The sequence below is a fragment of the Cervus elaphus genome, chromosome 24 (assembly GCF_910594005.1).
Source record: "Cervus elaphus chromosome 24, mCerEla1.1, whole genome shotgun sequence".
Taxonomy (NCBI): Eukaryota; Metazoa; Chordata; class Mammalia; order Artiodactyla; family Cervidae; genus Cervus; species Cervus elaphus.
The window spans coordinates 17,563,594-17,588,496 of NC_057838.1; the positions used below are offsets into that span (position 1 = coordinate 17,563,594).

Genomic DNA, 24,903 nt, shown 5'->3' on the forward strand with positions numbered 1-24,903 from the left:
TGCTCAGCTTTCTTTATGGTCCATCTCTCACATCCATACATGACTACTGGAAAAACCATAGCTTTGACTATACAGACCTTTGTTTGACTAGTACAGATGTTAATAAAATTATTAACCATTATGACCTATTTGATATTATAGATCATGCCACCCCCAAACCATAGTATAGACATTTTCTGCAAGTGCATAGCCACTCTTTACCATGACAGACTATTCTGGATCATTAAAAACAGTCTCAAATAAATAGAAAATATTCTAATCATGCAAGTCAAGGGTATGGTTTTTCCAGTGGTCATGTATGGATGTGAGAGTTGGACTATAAAGAAAGCTGAGCACCGAAGAATTGATGCTTTTGAACTGTGGTGTTGGAGAAAATTCTTGAGAGTCCCTTGGACTGCAAGAAGATCCAACCAGTCCATCCTAAAGGAGATCAGTCTTCAGTGTTCACTGGAAGCTGAAGCTGAAAGTCCAATACTTTGGCCACCTGATGTGAAGAACTGACACATTTGAAAAGACCCTGAGGCTGGGAAAGATTGAGGGCAGGAGAAGAAGGGAATGACAGAGGATGACAAGGCTGGATGGCATCACGGACTCAATGGACATGGGTTTGGGTGGACTCCGAGTGTTGGTGATGGACAGGGAGGCCTGGCATGCTGCTGTTCATGGGTCACAAAGAGTCGGACATGACTGAGCGACTGAACTGAACTGAATCATACGAAGTATACCCTTTACTGTAATAGAACTAAATTAGAAATTAATAATAGAACTCTGAAAAATCTTCAAATTTTTGAAAAAATAATAACAAAGTACTATATAACCCACAGATCAAATAGGAAGTAAAAAAGAAATAAGAAGATCAATTAATTGAATGCAAATAAAACAAGGCATTTCAAAATATGTGGTCTGTAATGAAGGCTGTTATAAAAACTGATAGCACCCAATTCCTATATTTGATAATAAGAAAGCCTCAAATCAATTATCTATTTTCTTTCTTAAAAGAATGAAATAAGAAAATAAAATTACATTCAGAGTAAGGAAAAGAAATAAAATAATAAAGAAATAGAAATAACTGAAATAGAAAACAGAAAAATAGTAGAGAAAATCAATGAAACCAACAGCAGTTTCTGTGAAAGCATCGATAACACTGATAAAAAAAAATCGAGCCAAATTGAATAGGAAATAAGACAGCAAATGCAGCTCTTAAGCATCAGGAATAAGAGAGGTAAAACTACTAGAGAGATTCTACAAGTATTAAAAAGGATACTAAAGAAATATTGTAAGCAACATTATGCCAACACCCTCAGCATCTTAGATGAAATGAATGAATTCCATAGAAGGTACAAACTACCAAGCACACTTAAGAAAAACAAACAGCTAACAGGAATGTACTATACCTAAAAAGAATTGAACTTGTAGCTTAAAAAACGTCCCACAAAGAAAACTTCCAGCCCAGATGGCTTCTCTGGAGAATTCGTTCAAATATTTAAGGAAGAAACAATATTAATTGTGCACAAATTCCTCCCAGAAAATTGGGGAATTGAGTATCCTTCCCAACTCATTTTATTGAGAACAGCAATATCACTTTGATATCCAAACTAGACAAAGATATTACAGGAAAAGAAAAATATACACAAGTAATACTTGTTACACAAGTATTACACAAAAATTGTCAACAATTTAGTAAATCAAATTAAGCAATGTGAAAACTGTAATATATATAACTGTAGGACAGAATTTCCCCGAGCCAAAGAGAGGTCTAGCCTATAGCCTTGACTCCTTGGAGTTAACCCCTCAACTCATGGAATGTTCTGTCTGATAACAGTTTACTACCTGGTGGCCTTGGATCATGCTGGACAATCTGCTCAGAACAGAGGCTTTTTGTTCTGTGGTATTGGTTCAGACACTGGAGGCTAAGGTCAGCCATATGGGCTATTCACTGTGCAGACAGATCACAAGACATTCAGATCCAAATCCTCCAAATTGACCTGTATATTCAACACATTCATAGTCAAAATAAGCATTTTTTGTAGAAGAGTGGATTTAAAAATCATATGAAAATGTAGACAGTCAAGAACAGCAAAATGCATTAATAACAATTTCCTTGAAAAATAAATGTGAACTCCTATTACTTGACTCTCCAACATATATATATATATATATATATATATATATATATATAGTATTGTATATATACTATTGTACATATGCATGTGTGTATATATAGTATTGTATATATGTACAATATACAATACAATGTACTATATACAATACATATTAGTGTCCACATGGACAAACAAATTAATGAAACTGTATAAGAATCCAGAAATAAAACTACCTATGTATATCCTGGGTTTCCGTGGTGGCTCAGTGTTAAAGAATTCGCCTTCAATGCAGGAGACAGTTTCAATCCCTGGGTCGCGAAGATCCCTCGAGTAGGAAATGGCAACCCACTCCAGTGTTCTTGCCTGAGAAATCCCATGGACAGAGGAGCCAGACAGGCTGCAGTCCCAGGGGTTACAAAAGAATTGGACACAACTTACTGACTGAGCAGCAACAGCAGTGTAAGTCCTATCAGTTGCCATTCTTTTCCATATAGATATAAACACAAAAAAGAAAAAGCAATCCAAACACAACATTAAAGACAGCTGTCAAACCACAGGAGAAGAGAACAAAAGAGGAAGGAAAGAGAGAAGAATCTAAAAAGAATGGACATATGTATAATAAATTCACTGTGCTATATACCTGAAGCTGACACAACATTGTAAATCAACTATCGTCCAATACGATTTTTTTAAAGTTATCAAAGGTTTTTTGGTTGGTTTTTTTATATATAGACATCCAATTATTTCAGTACCATTTATGAAAAATAACTGCCATTCTTCTCCATTGAATTTCCTTTCTAACTTTGATGGCTCCTTTCCAGATTCTAACACAGTGCATGGAACATAGGAGGCACCTCCCAACATCCCTTAAGTGGCTGATTGATATTTTAATTTATTTTCTCTCTTTTTTAACTAACTGGAAAAGACAGCTTAGAATGTGATGTAACAATGTTGGCTTGCCCACAGCTACATGAAATAAAAATCTGTATCATTATTAACATAATGAAATGGTGTACAAATATTTGTCTGCACAAGGACATCTGGGCAATGATTGTTCCTTCTCTGTCTGAGATTAGTAGGTAAATAAAAAATTTCACTTGACCATCGGACATGATTTACTTTCCCCAAAGTTGGTTGGGCTCCATGTGCAGATAGGCATGCAGAATTTTGGAGACTGAAATATGATCAGATTACTATTACTTGGATGGTTTTGTTTATTATTTTCCTCTGTAGTCACAGATAAGGGTTTCAGAGAAGAGGAATGGACTTGGCACAAAGAAACTAAAGTACCCATTTTAGATTGATAGTGTTCCAAATTTGTCACAAATTTATATTCTAATGGGGACAGGTCATGGAAATTCCATAGTTGAAGCCCCTGACAACTCTGAAAGGTTACTGTTCATTTTGTCTTTAATTTCTTCATTTTTAATGTCTTCAATCTTGTTAAACCAGAGTTCACAGAAAGAAGAAAATGAAATTAATTAAGGGGTATACCTTCCTATTGTATTTTTTCCCCATGGGAAAAGTGTGTTTAGCTTGCTGAAAAGCAGCAGAAACCACTCTATACACAGGAGAAAGGAATAGAGCCACAGTCAGAAGTAAGGTCTAAACAGTGGACCAGCATGGGTCAAATCATGAGCATGCAATAAATACTTGACCAATATTCTGATTCACTGAAGCTCAACCACGAAGAGATGCTCTCCCTTTCTAAGGGAAAAAAAACAAGAGGTCATGAAAAAAAAGTCTCTGACTCCTTAGCATAGTAAACATTGAGTCAGCAAGCTGTATAGTAACTTAAAGATCTTTTAACCAAGTTGTTTTAAAATAAATATAAATACTTTCCAGAAATCTTTGTTCTTAGATCACTTTATCTTATTTCTTTTTAATTGCAGTATAATTGCTTTACAAATGTGTTTCTGCTGTACAATGAGATGAATCAGCTATACATATATATATATATTATATGTACAAGGTTCATACGTACATTGTATGTACAAGGTTCACCCTTGAACCTCCATATTCCTATTGTATTTTCATCTCAGTTAGAAAGTTCAGAAATTTTATAAGCATGAGTTTTGATATGAGTTCTCCATCCTACTGATTGATCTGCAGACATCTGGGTTATTTCACATCATGTGATTACTTGACCCAACACCAAAACCACTTCCACAAATACAATATTTTAGGATCTTTTCATGTTTCTTATTTTTTTTCTTCTTTGCTTGCACCTATTCATTTATTTCCACAAACCAAACCTGTAAAGCATGTCACTTAACTGTCACAATCAAATTATGATGCGGGAGGAACAGCCACCACCCATACAGCAGAAGAGAAACATGCTATAAAGCCAGTTGTTTCAAGGAGTTTTCTCTGGAGGTGATTTTGCAAATGCCCTGAAAATTCTGAACCTCTGTGAACATGGGGCTAGTTTTGTTATTCAGTACATTTTTAAACAATGGTGATTACATGCATATTCCTCCCAGTTTCTCAGAGTTGAAATATCTTCTGGTTGGAGGACGAGAGTGGTAATTAAATTATTACTTAATTATCTCCTCAGGAAGGTAACATTTAAATTTATTGGCATTGAATGATGAACAAGAGAGATCAACATCAAATTTTAGCAATCAGTTATATATTCAGAACAGAAATTCGAGAGCAGGTTCAGGGGGGAGGCGATGGTGACCACGAAGGTACTAGAAAGCAGAATGTGGAAAGGAAGATCAAAGTAAGTGGGATTCCTTTATCTGAAAAGGCATGGGAGAACAGAAAGACCTTTCAAAGAGTAGCTAAACAGAATTCCTGGGATATTAGAACCAAAAGGGTAAACTAGTTAACTTATCTAGGACTAACACACTGAAGAAAACCAGACTTGAAAGGTAACATTTCATTTACTTAAATGGAGTGCTAGGTTAGAGACGGGCTTCTCTGGTGGCTCATTGGTAAAGAATCCGTCTGCCAATGCAAGAGATGAAGGTTCGATCCCTGGGTCAGAAAGATCCCCTAGAGAAGGGAATGGCAACCCACTCCAGTATTCTTGCCTGGAAAATCCCATGGACAGAGGAGTCTTGTAGGCTATTGTCCATGGGGTCCCAAAGAGTCAGACACAACTTACCAACTAAACAACAAGGTTAGAGAGGTGCGGGGACCAGGGAGGATGCTGGCTCAGAGAGGTGTGGGGCCTGGTCAGAGAGACTTGGGGACCAGAGAGGTGCAAGGACCCAGGGGTGCTGGGTTAGAGGTGCCTGGTGGGCCAGCTAGTCTCTGTTTTCATAAAACAATCAGGGGAGAAGAATCTCACTTGTGCTGCAGTGGAGGGATTTAGGCCACCTCCCTGGTCAATCCAGGACCACTGAATGAAGAGTGATGAACAAGTGTGTCTTTAGAGTTTACCACCATTTGCAGAGAACTATATGGGAAAAAGATAAAAACACTAATCTGAAGTTTGTGGAAAATAATGTTCGTAGTCTGAATTGGTAAAATGTGTCCTACTTAATGATAATAGGTGGGAAGGAAAGGTATGACAGGTACTTTCTGGAGTCTCTCTCATGACTTTCTGCCCATCTAGCCGGGTTTCTGGAGGAGGCAGACAGGGAGGTTGCCATCTGATCTAATTACTCTTCCCAGCTTCCCATGTGACATGGAAATATCTCTTTTCCTTTGAATCAATGAAAAAGTTCATCATTGCCATTCTAAAAATGCACCCTGCATAAGTCCCTATCAAATCAAGGAAGCCTCTTTGATATTAATACGTCTTTAAGCATCTCAAAGGCTACAAGAAGGACATTTTGTTAAAAAAACCACAGAGCTTCAAAAACTATTAGAAGAATGTTCTTTGTGGTTGCCATTTCAGATTCCTTAAATCTTCATCATTGTACTTGAATCACCCCCTTTGGTTTTCAAATACTCCTTTTAAACACTGATAATTTGCCAAGACATGTCTAAGAACTGAAAGAAAAAGAGATGGGAAATATGGCACTAGTGATAGGATATGTGTCACAGAGCAATGAGGCATATTCCAAAATGCATTCTGCATTTAATAAAGGATGCTGTGCCCACGCCTTGACTTTTGCAATATTATCATCATCCCAGGGCTAAGCCTTCTGACACAGCCCAATACCCAGGAGAATAAGGCTTCTCTTTAGTCTGTGGTGCCATTAACACTCTGGTCATGAAATAAAATATTGGCAGTCAAAAGATTAAAAATTTTCTTTTTTTTTTAAACTTTCAGGCTGTATTTGGCATTTTAGCTTAGTTAAGAAAAACTATGGATATCATTAAATAAGCACAGGAAGTCTTTGGACCCCCAAAAGAAATCTGTTTCATTCATTGATAATGTTATGAACTTGGGTGTATCACTTCTCATCTGTGAGAATGTTTTCTCAGTCATTTCCAATAAATGGAAATGCTTATGCACATTCACATAAAAATTATAAGAACTAAGACAAATATATTAAATTTTTCAGTTTTTACAATAATAATAGCATAGTAAAATTTATTTTACTTTCCTCTAGGGTCCCTCAAACACTTTTTCTGCTCTAAAAGTTTAACCATTCATTTATTATTCACTCACTTGTTTCTTGGATATTTATTTAACATTTATTCTTGTCAGGTTCAAGACTAATTTCTGGCTATTCCACTACAAATAACACATAATTGGTGCATATCTAAGGGCATTTGGTGACATCTGGGAACCAGATAGTGCAAGGGTTGCAAACTGGCTACTAAATTAACAGACATTTTCTCGTCTTTGCTTATGTTTTTGTTTTCTGCATACACAATGTTTTTTTAATATTTTAGATTTGAGTGCTTTTGGAAAGACATTTGATCTTCAACTAGGCAAAAGCCCACTGTTTTCCATATTTTTTACCCTGGTTTACCTCTCAATTTTTTTTCCTTTTCTGAACCCTCAAAAGATTTTTGTGTATGACCTGCTTATAAACAATAATTACTATAGAGTAGAAAGAAAGAGTATTAAGTAACACAGGTTCAGCATGTTAAAAGAAAAACAGGCTAACAATGCTAACTTTAAAGTGAATAAAATAGAAGAACTGGCCCCAAATGTGTCTCACTGATGTGATCTACTCTGGTTTCCGGTCATCTATTGATAGATCCAAATCCCAGGAGAGAAGAAGCAATCATGTTTCACCATCTCTGAGAAGCATCTGCCTCTCGTACACAGATATAAGAAACTGCTTGAAATCAAATCTCAAGATGAATAATTCAAGGATAGTATATTTTGAATTATTTTAACTCAAAAATTAATTAACTGGAAAACAATCTTAAAACCATGTTAATAAAGGGCATTCAACCATCTAACAGCATTTGTTTGCATTTTAATCTCATTTTCTTTCATCTCTCATTTACCTTATTGGGACTACAAAATGATTTTGCTTTAGGTAGGAAAAAAAAAAGAATTTGTTAGGTGCGGGCAGAGTTAGAATAGGAGTCCTAGTACAAGGCTGGGATTCATCATGGGTGCCTGCAGATTCTGGCTGAACTCTCAGTTGAGGACAGTTTAGAGTCATACAGCCGGCTGGTGTATCCAGGACAGCTGACAGTAACACTACAAATTCCAATTTCACAACTTCCAGTTATCAACTGGAAGAGTAACTGGGATGCAGGGTCGCCGCACTTCCATACCTACCACCACTTCCTTGCCTAGACTGCCTGTCTCCCTATGTTCACTTTTGCCCATCCCCAGGTGGGAGAGTAGGGGCTACTTAGAGAAAAGAAGATGATCAATTATACGTATCCAATCTTTGTTTTTATGGGGTATTCTCACAAGACTTTGCTATATGTAATTAATGTTCCTTTAAAAGTTAAGTCTCCCTTATGTGTTGAGACCATGGAGTATCTGAGGTCAGAGATTCTACCTGGCATCTCGATGCCTCTTCTTCCCAATGCATATAGCATAAAAATAGCAGTAATTATAATGAGATTCAATAAGTGTCAGTTTATTAAGAAATACAGTTGATAAATGATCAACATAGAATTAACATCAGCAATCCATCAATCCTTCATCAGTGACACCCACTGTGACCTGGGAAAGTCACCGTATGCCCAGATTCTTCCTTTAAAAAGTAGGGATCAAAAAAAAAACAACAACAAATAAAAACATAGGAATCATAATAACCTATCCACTGCACAGGGCACAAATCAGAAGCTGGTGTGAAAGGATGAATTGCAGTCATAGCACTGTAGAAGTGACATGTGGACTAACAGTTTTAATAATTATTGACAAAAACACTATAAAACTCGCAGAAGAAAACACAGGAAGAACACTGACATATATCACAGAATTTTTTTTTTGACCCACCTCCTAGAGTAATGAAAACAAAAATAAACAAATGGGACCTAATTAAGCTTAAAAGTTTTGTACAGCAAAGAAAACCATTAAATAAGACAAAAAGACAACCCTCCAAATGGGAGAAAATATTTTCAAATGAAGCAACTGACAAGGGATTAATCTCCAAAATATAAATATACAAACATCTCATGCAGACCAATATCACAAAAACAAACAACCCAATAAAAAAACTGGGTAGAAGACCTAAATAGACATTTCTCCAAAGAAGACATACAGATGGCCAAGAGGCACATGAAAAGATGCTCAACAGCACTAATTATTAGAGAAATGCAGATCAAAGGTCAAGTAGCATCCAAGGTCAGTAGCAGCGGCCGTGAGGAGATACCCCACATCCAAGGTAAGGAGCAGCGGCTGCGCTTTGCTGGAGCAGCCGTGAAGAGATAACCCACATCCAAGGTAAGAGAAACCCCAGTAAGATGGTAGGTGCTGAGAGAGGGCATCAGAGGGCAGCCAGACTGAAATCACAATCACAGAAAACTAACCAGTCTAATCACATGGACCGTAGCCTTGTCTAACTCAATGAAACCAAGCCATGCCATGTAGGGCCACCCAAGATGGATGTGTCTTGGTGGAGAGTTCTGACAAAACGTGGTCCACTGAAGAAGGGAATGGCAAACCACTTCAGGATTCTTGCCTTGAGAAACCCATGAATAGTATGAAAAGGCAAAAAGATAGGACACAGAAAGATGAACTCCCTAGGTCTGTAGGTGCCCAATATGCTACTGGAGATCAGTGGAGAAATAACTCCAGAAAGAATGAAGAGATGGAGCCAAAGCAAAAACAACCCCAGTTGTGGATGTGACTGGTGATAGAAGCAAGGTCGGCTGCTGTAAAGAGCAATATTGCATAGGAACCTGAAATGTTAGGTCCATGAATCAAGGGAAATTGGAAGTGGTCAAACAGGAGATGGCAAGAGTGAATGCTGACATTTTAGGAATCAGCGAACTAAAATGGACTGGAATAGGTGAATGTAACTAAGATGACCATTATATTCACTACTGTGGGCAAGAATCCCTTAGAAGAGATGGAGTAGCCATCATAGTCAACAAAAGAGTCCAAAATGCAGTATGTGGATGCAATCTCAAAAATGACAGAATGATCTCTGTTCGTTTCCAAGGCAAACCACTCAATATCACAATAATCCAAGTCTATGCCCTGACCAGTAATGCTGAAGATGGTGAGGTTGAATGGTCCTATGAAGACCTATAAGACCTTCTAGAACTAACACTCAAAAAAGATATCCTTTTCATTATAGGGGACTGGAATGCAAAAGTAGGAAGTCAAGAAACATCTGGAGTAACAGGCAAATTTGGCCTTGGAGTACAGAGTGAAGCAGGGCAAAGGCTAATAGAGTCTTGCCAAGATAATGCACCGGTCATCGCAAACACCCTCTTCCAACAACACAAGAGAAGACTCTACAGATGGTCAACACCGAAATCAGACTGATTATATTCTTTGAAGCCAAAGATGGAGAAGCTCTATATAGTCAGCAAAAACAAGACCGGGACCTGACTGTGGGTCAGATCATTAACTCCTTATTGCCAAATTCAGACTTAAATTGAAGAAAGTAGCTGAAACCATTGACTGTTCAGGTATAACCTAAATAAATTCCTTTACGATTATACAGTGGAAGTGAGAAATAGATTTAAGGGACTAGATCTGACAGGCAGAGTGCATGATGAACTATGGGCAGAGGTTCATGACATTTTACAGGAGATAGGAATAAAGACCATCCCCAAGAAAAAGAAATGCAAAACAGCAAAATGGCTGTCTGAGGAGGCCTTACAAATAGCTGTGAAAAGAAGAGAAGAGAAAAGCAAAAGAGAAAAGGAAAGATATACCCATTTGAATGCAGAGTTCCAAAGAATAGCCAGGAGAGATAAGAAAGCCTTCCTCAGTTATCAGTGCAAAGAAATAGAGGAAAACAACAGAATGGGAAAGACTAGAGATCTCTTCAAGAAAATCAGAGATACCAAGGGAACATTTCATTCAAAGATGGTCTCAATAAAGGATAGAAATGGTATGGACCTAACAGAAGCAGAAGATATTAAGAAGAGGTGGCAAGAATACACAGAAGAACTGTACAAAAAAGGTCTTCACAACCCAGATAATCACAATGGTGTGATCACCCACCTAGAGCCAGACATCCTGGAATGTGAAGTCAAGTGGGCCTTAGGAAGCTACCAGTGGAGGTGATGGAATTCCAGTTGAGCTATTTCAAATCCTGAAAGGTAATGCTGTGAAAGTGCTGCACTCAATATGCCAGAAAATTTGGAAAACTCAGCAGTGGCCACAGCACAGGAAAATGTCAGTTTTCATTCCAACCCCAAAGAAAAGCAATGCCAAAGAATGCTCAAACTACTGCACAATTGCACTCATCTCACATGCTACAGTCCATGGGGTAGTGAAGAGTTGGACATGACTGAGTGACTTCACTTTCACTTTTCACCTTCATGCACTGGAGAAGGAAATGGCAGCCCACTTCAGTATTCTTGCCTGGAGAATCCCAGGGACAGAGGAGCCTGGTGGGCTGCCATCTATGGGGTCACACAGAGTCGGACACGACTGAAGTGACTTAGCAGCAGCAGCACACACTCATAAAGTAATGCTCAAAATTCTCCAAGCCAGGCTTCAACAGTAGGTGAACCGTGAAATTTCAGATGTTCAAGCTGGTTTTAGAAAAGGCAGAGGAACCAGAGATCAAATTGCCAACATCTGCTGGATCATCCAAAAAGCAAGAGAATACCAGAAAACCATCTATTTCTGCTTTACTGACTATGCCAAAGCCTTTGACTGGGTGGATACAATAAACTGTGGAAAATTCTGAAAGAGATAGGAATACCAGACCACCTGACCTTCTTCTTGAGAAACCTGTATGCAGGTCAAGAAGCAACAGTTAGAACTGGACATGGAACAACAGACTGGTTCCAAATAAGAAAAGGAGTCCATTAAGGCTGTATATTGTCACTCTGCTTATTTAACTTATAGGCAGAGTACATCATGAGAAACGCTAGGCTAGAAGCACAAGCTGGAATCAAGATTGCTGGGACAAATATCAATAACCTTAGATATGCAGATGACACCATTCTTTTTTTTTTTTTTTTTTTTTTTTGATGACACCATTCTTAAGGCAGAAAGTGAGGAAGAACTAAAGAGCCTCTTGATGAAAGTGAGAGAGGAGAGTGAAAAAGTTGGCTTAAAGCTCAACATTCAGAAAACTAAGATCATGGCATCTGGTCCCATCACTTCATGGCAAATAGGTGGGGAAACAGTGGCTGACTTTATTTTTTTGGGCTCCAAAATCACTGCAGATGGTGACTGCAGCCATGAAATTAAAAGACGCTTGCCCCTTGGAAGGAAAATTATGACCAACCTAGACAGCATATTAAAAAGCAGAGACATTATTTTGTCAACAAATGTCCATCTAGTCAAGGCTATGGTTTTTCTAGTGGTCATGTATGGATGTGAGAGTTGGACTATAAAGAAAGCTGAGTGCCAAAGAATTGATAGTTTTGAACTGTGGTGTTGGAGAGGACTCTTGAGAGTCCCTTGGACTGCAAGGAGATCCAACCAGTCCATCCTAAAGGAGATCAATCCTGAGGGTTCATTGGAAGGACTGATATTGAAGCTGAAGCTCCAATATTTTGACCAGCTGACTCATTTGAAAAGACCCTGATGCTGGGAAAGATTGAGGGCAGGAAGAGAAGGGGACGACAAAGGTTGAGATGGTTGGATGGCATCACCGACTCAGTGGACATGAGTTTGAGTAAACTCCAGGAGTTGGTGATGGACAGGGACGCCTGGTGTGCTGTTGTCCATGGGGTTATGAAGAGTCAGACATAACCTAGGGGCTGAACCGAACTGAACAGATCAAAACTACAATGAGGTATAACCTCACACTGGTCTGAATGGCCATCATCAAAAAATCTGGAGAGGGTGTGGAGAAAACGGAACCCTCTTGCACTGTTTTTGGGAATGTAAATTGGTACAACCACTATGGAGAACAGTATGAAAGTTCCTTAGAAAACTAAAAAGAGGACTGCTATATGACACAGCAATCCTACTACTGGGTACTACCTTGAGAAAACCATAACTCAAAAGGATACATGTACCCCAATATTCATTGAAACATACTGCAGCTACTGTTCTTTTACAGTAGCCAGGACCAGGAAGTAACATAGATGTCCATCGACAAGAGGTATGGATAAAGAAGAGGTGGTACATATATACAATGGAATATTACTTGCCCATAAAAAAGGAACAAGACTGGGTCACTTGCTGAGACATGGATTGACCAAGAAAAATGCACATGAGTTTTAAGTTTTATTGGAGGGAAAATGAGGACTAGAGCCCAGAAGACAGTATTTCAGGTATCTGAGAAATTGCACCCAAGAGCAGGGGGAAAGGTCACTATAGTTGGGATTTTGGTGAGGGGAGTACATGCAAGGAGATTATAAGAGTTAATTTCAAGCTTTCTTCTAGGCATTTTTTTGTTCTTTCAAAATTCTGACAATCCTAAAACCAGTATTTCATCAAACTTTCTCTGTGTATGTAAAAAGAACTAATTTTGGATGTCAACTACAAATTGGTGCTTGCCATCTACCCCTACAAGGACTAAATCATATACTGCTGCAGCTGCTGACTTTAAATACCCCTTGAAAAGAGCTTAGGGTGGAGAGCAGAAATGAGGCACCCTGTGCTCTGGGAAAAACTGACAGAACAGGTCTTCAGATAGTTATTTCAGGAGCTGATTTCATAAACCCAATTCTTGTATCTCCTCATATCTAGAAAAGCATTAATCCTTCATGGAGATGACTGCTCTTGGTGACACGCAGGAACCCTCTGCAAAAAATATGTGCTTGATTGAATGTACCTCCCTTCACCAAAATCACATCTATACTGACATTCCCCCCTGCCTCTTGGGAGCAGTTTCTCAGAGCTATCTGAAATACTGTCTCCAGAGTTATAGTCATCATTCTGCGCCCAATAAAACTTAACTCACAACTTTCATGTGCATTTTTTTAAAGCCGGCATGGAGTTTCAAAAGAGTTTTACCTTAACCAGTTTTCTCTGGAGTCTGAAGAATAGTATTGGTGGCCACACAATGTTTAAAAAACAATCATCTTTCTCTTTAGTCATATTTTTATAGCTAAGATCCCTCTTAATGAATTGCACCTGAATTCGCCACTCTACAAAAGAATACCAATCACTCAAATGGAATACACACACACACACACACCCCAAAGACAGAACTGTCACAAACCCTCCAGAAGCTATGGAGTCCCAAACAAACACTTCCCAACACAAACAGGCCTCGACGGCAGATACACATCAGAACCAACTGGCAAAAATGCCCAAATAGCACTTCATGCTCAAAAGAGAAGTTAGCCGGGTACAAACCGGAGGACGTCGTCCTGGAGCTCGTCAGCTAGGCCAGAAGCATCTTTCCGTTCCAACAAGGAAAAGCGTACACTGGCAGCCTGTGCTGAGCAGGGGAGAAGCAGGGAGGATCCCGGAAACAAATGGTTTCAGCAACTACTGGGAACATCCCCAAAACCCCGTCCCAGGGCCAGAGAGCCGAGAGCCGCAGCTCCTCACAGCCTTCCCAGCGGGGCATCATGGCGGCAGCTCGGCTGGGGGAAACCCCACCCTGGGAGCCAGCTATCGCGAGAGCGCGGCCTCACCTGGGCGCCAAAACCTGTTCGTGAAAGTGGATCCAGGTGCTCCCAGCTCAAAAGCCAATAAAGAGGCAAGGTTGGTGGGAAAGAAAGTTTGCTTTATTTCGAAGGCAGGCAACCAAAGAGGGACGGCAGACTCCTGTCCAAAGCCTGACTTCCTGCACTGACAACCAGTGGGCAAGAGCTCTTTTAGACAGAGGCAGGAAAAGGGCTCCACGCAGAAACAGCAGAGTCATCTTGGAATTGGTCATCAGTGGTCTGACTAGCGTCATCTTCATTGTTTTAAGTATAGTTAATCTTCAGTTCCAAGTTAGTTTGTTCCCATTTGTTTGAATTCCCAACCCTTGGAACTGTGGCACCTTATGTTATAGCTACAGTTTGGTCTTCATGTGATTAACTTCTTCCATGTGGTGGAGGTTTCCGCATCTACACGTCGGCTCACAGAACCTTTCTGAGTATTATCTATAGCCCTTGAGGAGGAATGAAAGGTTCTTGACTTTGCTTGTATGTAACTCGCTCAGTCGTGTCCGACTCTTTGCGACCCCGTGGGGTGTAACCCGCCAGGCTCCTCCGTCCATGTGATTTTCCAGGCAAGAATACTGGGATGGGTTGCCATTTCCACAGACTATATAATTGTTTTGGCCTGATTGACCACTTTGTTTATGCATTTTCTCACTTCTCTGATTAAACTTATTCTTTGGCTAAAGTTTTCCCCCAGACGAAAAGCTGGCTCTGAGGACATGGGGACCATTGATTGTAGGGGCCTCCCTTTTAAAAGGAAGGAATTGTTTGCATAAAACTAAGTTTTGTAATCTCCCACAATTCTATTGTTTTCTAGGGGAAAAAAAAAAAAATGTGCGCCTCCCCCAGAAAGAGCCCAAAGTGCCCAGCAGTCCACAGCTGGAACCCACCTAGACTTTCTTAAAAACTGAATTTGTTTAGCTTATTTTTTTAAATTTTATTTATTAATTTTTGGCCGTGCTGGATCTTTGTTGCTGCACAGGCTCTTCTCTAGCTGCATCGATCGGGCACTCCTCTCGTTGCAGTGTGCAGGCCTCTCATTGTGGTGGCCTCTCTTGTTTGAGAGCACAGGCTCTGAGGCACGCGGGCTTCAGTAGTTGTGGTTCCCAGGCTCTAGAGCACAGGCTCGACAGTCGTGGTGCATTGACCTAGTTGCTCCAGGGCATGTGAGATCTTCCAGAATCAGGGATCAAACCCGTGTCTCCTGCGTTGGCAGGTAGATTCTTTACCGCTGAGCCACCAGAGAAGCCCCCACCTGGGCTTTTAGCGTGTCAGAACGAGGGGCACAAGGATGAGCCATCTGTAGGTTCAAATCCTAACTGTACAACCTACCATTTATGTGGTTGCCTCATTTATATGATGATAAGATGGTTGAGGGTGACCCTGAGAATTCACACGTGTAAAACACTTGCTTCTGTCTTATCCAATTAATGGTAGCTGTTAAGATTACCAATGTCAATATCTACTGAACCCAGGCATCTACAAGATCTGAGAAATCACTTCTATAAACTCCTGGACCAGAAAATATGTCCTACTAAATGACAGGTAATCCTGTGATGTCAGCAGGCTAGCATGGAGACAATAATAGTAAGAATTATTAGGGTCTTTTTAGACCTAATGTTATTAGGTCTAAAATATTAGGCATTTCCTGTGTACCAAGTCACATGCTAAACATTACACATGTGCAATACCTTTTTTATTGATGTATAGTTGATTGACAATATTGTTAGTTTCAGGTGTATAGCAAAGGGATTCAGTTATATGTATTTTTTTTCAGATACTTTTCCAGTTTAGGTTATTGCAGGATATTGAATTTAGTTCCCTGTGCTATACAGTAAAATTCTTGTGGCTAATCTGTTTTATATATAGAAGTTTGTATCTGTTAATCCCATATTCCTAAATTATTCCTCCTCCCACATTCCCCTTTGGTATCCATAAGTTTGTTTTCTATATCTGTGAGTTTGTTTCTGTTTTGTATAAATTCACTTGTATTATTTTTTAGGTTCCACATACATTATATCATCTAATGTGTATCTCTGTTTATCTGACTTATTTCACTTATTATGATATTCATTAGGTCAGGGGTCCCCAACCTCCAGGATCTAATGCCTAATGATCTGGAGTGGAGCTGATGAAATAATAGTAGATACAAAGTGCACAATAAATGTAATGCACTTGAATCATCCTCAAAGCATCCCCCCACCTCCAGTCCGTGGAAAAATTGTCTCCCACGAAATTGGTTCCTGGTGCCAAAAAGGTTGGAGACTGCTGTTCTAGGTCCTTTATGGTTGGGTAATATTCCATTTTATATCAAATTAAATACATATATATATACACACACACACATATATATATATTGGGTTTCCCAGGTGGCTCCTGGTAAAGAATCTGCCTGCAGCAGGAGACCCAGAGACGCAAGTACAATCAGATCCCCGGAGAAGGAAATGGCAACCCACTCCAGTATTCTTGCCTGGGAAATCCCATGGACAGAGGAGTCTGGTGAGGTACAGTCCATGGGATCACAAAAGAGTCAGACATGACTTAGCAACTAAACTACAACAATAACATAGAGATAGATAAATACATAGATACATATATGTCATATATTCTTAAGCCAATCATTCAATGATGGACTCTTGGGTGGTTTCTGTATCTTGGCTATTGTAAATAGTGCTGCAATGACCCAGGAGTTGGATCACTGGATCATATGATAACTCTATTTTTAATTTTCTGAGGAACCAACATACTGTTCTCTATAGTGGCTACACACATGCAGTATCTCATTGAAGGCCCCTGGTGACTTCAGGAGTGCTAATGTTACCCCCACTTTATAAGTAACAAGACTGAGGTATAATAAGTTAATTGCCTGAGACTAGAAAGAAGAGGAGCTCAGATTTGAACAAATGTCTAACTCTGTGGCTGCCCTCTTCACCAATGAGGTATAAGAACAAACATTTGTAACGCATTTGCTAGAGGAAATCACTCTTTAGTAATTAAAAGACTTACTATTGCTTTCAGTCTTAATGTAGTTTTATAAAATGAACTGAGTATTATCTCATATCAATGAGGCATTATCATGTGAGTATAAAAATGTTACCTGGACACTCAGAATAAAGTATGGCCCTATTTCCATTAGTTATACGGATTGATGAAAGCTGTTATTATGAAATCATCCCCCTTCCATTTAAATAAGACAGACTGTAACAGAAGGCTTTTCACAAACCTGCTGTTTACCTAATAGAAGCATCTTGTGGTCATCTCGGAGGAATTCACTTTCCTGCTTGGTTTGCTGTGGAAGAGAAGGAGGGCCTTACAAACAGAGCCCCAGGGTTTGCTCAGCTGTTAGATGTCCATTCACCACCAGAAGTCTGCCTGGGCATACTGTGTGTTTGCTCAGCCCAGGGTGGCATCTTCTCAAGACCCACTGTGGTCTGGAGAGCCTTCCAAAGTCCTGAGTCTGTAATAAAGTAAACAGTCTGAACAGCCAGGCTCTGGTTTTATAGCACAGCCTGTGAATGTCACTGGCTGAACTAAACCTCAACAAGACCAAATACCGTGTATGACAGGTAAATATGTTCTCGTACCTGTGGGGACCTTAGCTATTTCCTGTAAAATAGTTCTTCACCACCAAACTATTGGAAATTTGATTATAAAGTGCAGATAGGGAGAAATTCATTCTCTGAGATTTATTGAGGAACTTTTCCCTAACTTAGTAACCATATTTTCCCATGAGTTCAGAGTAGGGTACCTAGTAATCCTATGTGTGTGAATATATGCAGGATATATATATATATATATATATATATATACACACACACACTCACACACATATATACATATATATGTATACATACATAGGCTATATAGGATATACATAGGCTATATATACAGGATACATATACACATGCATGCATGGATATTACATATATATATATATCTTATATCCATAGCTAGCAATTATGTACATGGCCTAGCTTTTCAAAATTATTTCTCCATGTATTTTTTCCATTTTCTTGGAACAAGTCTCATTATTATTATTATCTCAGTTTTTATCAGAAGACTACTGCTCAACAGGGTTCGAGGATTCTGGTAATTTTTTTTTTTTTTTTTGGCCTGTGCTGGGTCATCACTGCTTTCTCTCTAGTTGTGGTGAGCAGTGGCTACTGTTCTGTTCATGGCTGAGACAGTAAGGAATCTGCCTGCAATGCAGGAGACTCGGGTTCAAACCCTGGGCCGGGAAAATCCCCTAGAGAAGGTAATGGCTACCCTCTCCACTATTCTTGCCTGGAGAATTGCATGGACAGAGGAACCTGTTGGGCTACAGTCCATGGGATCTCAAAGAGTTGGACATGACTGAGTGACTAACGCTTTCACTTCACTTCTCTTCTCGCAGAGCAGGGCTCTAAGCACGGGCTTAGTTGCTCTGCTGCATGCGGGATCTTCCAGGACCAGGGGTTGAACCCGTGTTCCCTACATTGGTAGGTGAGTTCATATCCACTGCACCACCAGGGAAGTCCTTGCTAAGATTGTTTATGTAGTGAGTAGGAGAATTAGGATGCCTGAGGTCCTGCCGCTACCTTTCCACACCTCACTCCATATACAAACCCAACAAGACCTTTGATACTGGTGGTAGCAATGTGTGGTCTGTGGAGCAGCAGCAGCCCCAGCACCTGGGAGCTTGCTAGAAAGGCCGAACCTCAGGCCCCATCCAGACCTACTGAATCTGAACCTGGAATTTTAACAGGATATCCACTTGATGTTAATATCTGAGAAGTATCCTGCCAGTGACTCACAAGGGTAGCATCCCCCTGCCTCCAACTGAACAATACATTACCATGCAATGGCATTTGGAATCATGTGTATTGAATACCAGCAGAGAAGCTGAGATCATGCCATTTCTTAAAATATTGTACTAGCTTGAGTTCTGTAATTGTATATTCACTCCTGGATAATCCCATTTTTGGTACAAATGCAGTTGTACCCACAGTTGCCTGTACACCCACCTAAGCCAGGTAATGATGCTGTGTGTCTATCCCTGCTCACGTAGCACACCTTGGATGAGCCTGGTGCACTGTGGGGGTAAGCCATGTGAAGCTTAAGCCAGATACTCCATTAAAGGATTTTGAGTCGATGCACACTTTTGAATTAAAAGTTCAATGCCAAGTAAATGCTTGTGAAATTGTAGTCCTCCTGCCATAAGTTGTGCTGCCTCATAATGGATTACATTTGATGTTCCCAAGACAAATTATCTATCGGAAATCAATGCCATGTCCAATAGTTTTGCTGATAACCAGTTAAAGGAGCTCAGATAAGTCATTTAAATTCCTTGGTACTTATTTTTCTTGCCTGCAGTGTTAGATCAGGTAATCTCTATGCATCTCATCCAAGCACAGAATTGGAATTTTAAGTGGTACCAAGATTTATAGCATCTGGAAGAATGAAATGAATTCACAGCCAAATAATCCAAATAATATCTTTCCCCTCCTGCATTCTTTTGTAAATGGAATCTTCTGGGTCCTTCATTCACTACACTTAAGGCAACCATTTCCTTTCTTATCCCTAGCGGGAGAGAGCTTCTAAAATCTCAGCAATGTATAGCTCAAATGAAATCTGTGTGATTGAACGTCTAGGAGTTGCTGAAGCACTCCAAGGAATTCGAACTACAATCACAGGGCCAGATGCTAGGAAGCTATGGTAGGTGGCCCAGGGGAGGGTAATTTTTGGTGAAAAAACTACACAATAGTAGAAACCTGAATCCTGAGAAGTTGGTTCCTTTTAGGACTAGGAGTATTCTTTTAACATAATCTCCCGAAGAATGGCTCATTCTCAATGTTTAGAATGGTCTAGGTCTTTTTATTCTTTTGTTTTTTAAAGACTTTTTTTTTAATGTGGACCATTTTTTTTAAGCTTTTATTGAATCTGTTACAATATTGTTTCTGTTTTATGTTTGTATTTTGGGCCAAGCAACATGAGGGATAGTAGCTCCCTGGCCAGAGATTGAACCGGCACCCCCTGCATTGAAAGGTGGAATCTTAACCATTGGGCCATCAGTAAAGTCCCTGGGCCCTTTCATTCTTTATCAGGGATTTCCCTCTGTTTCCTGTGCAAACATGATCAGTCCGTGAGCAGATATTTCAGATGAGACCCAGATCCTTGGCATGAGGGGGAGTGCTGTCTGGCTGTAGCTGATAGCTGAGGGGACAGCAGCATCCTAACCTCAGACCCCTGTCACCTGGAGTTGTAATAAAGGGGTGTGTGTGTACGTGCGCGCGTGTGTGTGTGCATGTGTGGGTAGTGAGGACAGGGAGTTTTAGAAACAGAAAAATGAATCCCAAAGTCTAGGAAACATGGCATTGAGTGATATTCAATAATAATTAACAAAGGGCCTAATAAGTTTAATGCTGTGTTTCTAAGTTGAAAAGCTGATATGATTTTCCTTCAAGTGAGGCAAGATGCCAACCCTCCACTCATGTTTGAGAGGGGGAGAGATGAGGACGTGATGTAGAGCTCTCCAATACAGAGCAAGAATCGGAGTGAACAGTAACACAGCAGCTCCCACGGTGAGGTCAGCCAGGGTCCCGGGGACTACCACCTGACCTGGAGGTCCTCACACCTTCCTTGGCCCCTCATTTCTCAGGTTTCGGGGAACCCTAGGATCTCAGGCTGGCAGCACTTTATGAATGAAGAGCCCTTAAGACCAAAAGATTGTATAGACACTGGCCCAGATCAATCTTCTTAGAATTAAAAACCACAGCCGTCTCATAGTTTTACCTGAATCCCAAATGCCAGCCTCCCTTTTCCAGCTCTTTTCTTTCCTTCCAGACCCACATTTAAAGAAGGCATTGTATACCAGCACACACACACACACACACACACACACACACACAATTTCACTTGTAATAAGGCAACGTCCAGGGATATTTTGCATCATCACAACAGAGGGTGGGTGCTACGGGCCTCAACTGTAGAGGCAAGGGACACACTAGACATCCCACAATCCCCCACTGGCCCAATCAGAAAGCAATTATTTGGCACCAAAGTGTCATCAGTGTTGAGGTTCAGAAACCCTGGTTTAGCTACATCATAGAATGGAGTCCACAGATGACACCAGGGTTTGATGTTACTTCATAGAGGAGGCGGGACTCAGCACAGCCACGCCAGTCCTCTCTGAAGAGATGTCCCTCTTCATGATAACTTCACTCCTGCCAAGTCTGATCCCTTTAATAGGGTGACAGTCTCAGGGCTGGATCAGAGGTAACCCGGCTGCAGTTCTGCTTCGGTGTCTAACTCCATGCTTGAAACATGGGCGCGCCTGACGGGTTCAGGCTCTGATGCTTTACAGGCTTCAAAGTGATGTGTGGTCTGTGTCTCTGGAAATATTCGACAAACTCCAGGAGCATCTGTCAGGGAAGAACGCAAAGGGAGGTCTTCGCTGCCTAGACGGTTCCCTCCAAGCTCAGTATCTGATTGCATTCCCAAGAGGTCGCTGAAACAAAATGCAAGTCAGCCCATAGCTGGGAAACCTGTGGTCGCCGGCAGTATTTTTAATGAGCTAGGAGTGCTGGGTGGTCTTTCTGGGGTCACAGAGGCTCCCACTCGCCCAGACCTGCCCTCACCATGCGGGTCCCCTAGTGTAGGACTTCTGAGCTCTTGGGTCTGACGCTGCAGCACTGGGCCCCCGGGAGCATGTGTAAGGCTTGGCAGGACCCAAAGGAGGGTTGTCTGCTAACCCTGCTTGCCCACCTGCCCAAGGCCCCAACACTCCAGTACTTGCTACCCTCATACCTGGCCAATATCGCGTGGGTGTTAACCCAAGAATGTTTCCAAAATAGCTTTTAAACCAGCCCTGAAGAATTCCAAAATCAAGTCGATGTGCCTCTGAGCATGATAGTCACCTGAAAAAACCCTCTCCTGAAGGTCTCTGCCTCCAGCTCCGGGGTCAATGGAATGAAAGCCTTTTGCCAATTAGCCATCGGGAGAGTCTGGGGGACAGGAGGAGCCTATGGCTTAATTTTGGCACTCCACCACTTACCTTAGCTCGTTTCTCTGGAAAATAGTTGAGGCTGGGGTGCGTTTTGTATAGTTCATGTGAAATTCAGCAAGGAAGGAAATAAGGCAGTGTCTTAATATGTTCCTTACACAAAGGAACAAATTTTGCTTTCTCTGTTTAGGAGGTGGGCAAACTGTTAACAAACTGTGGGCTGCACGACCGTTGGCTTAAAACATCTGAAGGCAGTGAATCCAGGCTTCATCAGGTGACTCGCAGGAAAACCATGACCCCCTTGTCTCTACTCCCGCTGGTTCACAAGTGGTCATCCTAATCACCTGGAGGGCAGGTTACACAGATGCCATGTTTCCCATTTGGTAGGCCCGCGTGGCACCCCAGAATTTGCATTTCACACGTGTTCCCAGGTGATGCCAATGCGGCTGGTCTGGGATGGTCACTCTTTAAGAACGATTACACTACATATAAAGTAGATAACCAACAAGGGCCTACTGTATAGCAAGAAACTATATTCAGTATCTTGTAATAACCTGTAACGGAAAAGAATCTGAGAAAGTATATATACACATAGGTATATACACGTACATATACGTATATGAATCACTTTGCTATACACCTGAAGGTAACACATTATAAACCAACTATATGTAAATTAAAAATAAAGGGGAAAGAAAAAGAACCTTTATCCTGTATAATATTATCAGAATCAATGGTTTAATTAGTTTAAAAAGAATATTGTTCATGTGACCTCCTCCTTAGGAATCTTATCTGTCAAAAAAAAGTTCATAATTATAGCCCAATTTCTAAGACTCTTCAAAACTGACCCATCTCCCATCAATACTTCCCAAGCTCCCTTCACACTTGCTTACAAGGCTGCTCTCTGTTCCCCAGATCATTGGGGCATTTATGCAGTGTCTTCTTCCGGTACCCTTGCCTGAGCTGGGTCCTACAAATGTGTTAAGAAACAGATTCAGCATCCCTTTCTGTTTCCCCAGCAAGCAGAAACACTGGCTTTGACCCCCTGGTGGCCCCTACGCTCCTAATGGTCAGCTCCCGCATGCTCAGTCACGTCCAACTCTTTGTGACCTCTTGGAGCGTAGCCCGCCAGGCTCCTCTGTCCATGGAATTTTCCAGGCAAGAATACTGATGTGAGGTGCCATTTCCTACTTCAGGGGATCTTCCCGACCTAGGGATCGAACTCGTGTCTCTTACATCTCCTGGATTGGTAGGCAGATTCTTGACCACTAGTGTCACCTCTTCATACTGCTCATGGGGTTCTCAAGGCAAGAATACTGAAGTGGCTTGCCATTCCCTTCTCCAGTGGACCGTGTTTTGTCAGAACTCCCCACCATGACCTGTCTTGGGTGGCCCTACACGACATGGCTCACAGTTTCGTTGAGTTAGACAAGGCTGTGGGCCGTGTGATCAGATTGGTTAGTCTTCTGTGATTGTGATTTTCATTCTGTCTGCCCTCTGATGGAGAAAGATAAGAGGCTTATGGAAGCTTCCTGATTGGAGAGACTGACTGAGGGGGACGAGATGGTTGGATGGCATCACCGACTCAATGGACATGAGTTTGAGTAAACTCTGGGAGTTGGTGATGGACAGGGAGGCCTGGCGTGCTGCAGTCCATGGGGTCGCAAAGAGTGAGACACAGCTGAGCAACTGAACTGACTGTCACCCCTATAGCAGAACTCTTCTCATTTCCTTAACAAGAACCCCCCACTGCACAGATGCCTGCTTTATGTGGGAAAGTGTGCCAGGCCATGTGGAGGTGACAAAGCCACAGGCGGAAAAGAGCACGGGGTCTGCTTTGCAGTTGGCGTGGTCTCCATCGAATAATTCAGGTCTGCGGGAAATATCACATTTCTGTATTTCTGTGGTTTTTACATTTTAATTGACGTCTGACACCAAACTTTACTGAACTAGGTTGGTAGGAAATGGAAATGCAGTCACTTAGGTTCACAACAAAATCCAAGAGGTTCAGGTGGTGGCCAGAAGGCTAAGCGGATTCTCATCACAGCAATTCTCCAAGTGCGTTGTCAGCCTCAGGGCCATGCCCACAGTGCTAGATCTCTGCCTCCACGACAGGCTGGAACCAGAAACTTCCTGCCCAGGGTCTCAGCCCCTGCAGCTGGCCTTCATGAACCACCATTGTGCCTGGAAACCCTAAGTTTCTTTCGGCTGAAAAACTTTCAGAAATGACTCCAGACAGAGAGACTTCCCCAGGGGTCCCGTGGCTAAGACTCTGCACTCCCAATACAGGGGGCCTGGGTTCCAGCCCTGGTCAAGTACTAGATCCTCCTTATCGTGTCCTTTGTTGCTATTGTGTTTGCTCAGTTGCATCTGACTCTCTGCCGCTCCATGGACTGTAGCCCAGCTGGCTGCTCTATCCCTGGGATCTTCCAGGTAAGAATACTGGGTCACCATGCCCTCCTCCAGGGGATCTTCCTGACCCAGGGATTGAACTTGTGTCTGTGGTGTCTCCTGCACTGGCAGGCAGATTCTTTACCACTTGTGCCAGTTTGTTCTCCACAAACTCTCCCCAAGCTATGGCAAAGAGCCAATTTTTATATAATAAACCTATTTTGCTAGTATAATCTATGCATGCTTTCCTTCAATTTTAAGACAATGGATTATAAAAGTACATAGAAGCAGCAGCTTTTCAGTTTAAAAATTCACTATTATCTTATTATTAAAATACATTATTTTTTAGCTTAACCAAATTTC

The 24,903-nt window shown here is 41.1% G+C and overlaps 1 long non-coding RNA gene across 1 annotated transcript in view; it reads right to left on the reverse strand.

Moving 5' to 3' along the window:
* Positions 1–14,052, reverse strand: part of LOC122682792 — a 163,098-nt gene extending 149,046 nt beyond the window's left edge. The window contains exon 1 of the long non-coding RNA XR_006337522.1: positions 13,870–14,052. This is a non-coding gene — a long non-coding RNA (uncharacterized LOC122682792). The remainder of the gene's footprint in view (positions 1–13,869) is intronic.
* Between the last annotated feature and the right edge of the window lie 10,851 nt (positions 14,053–24,903).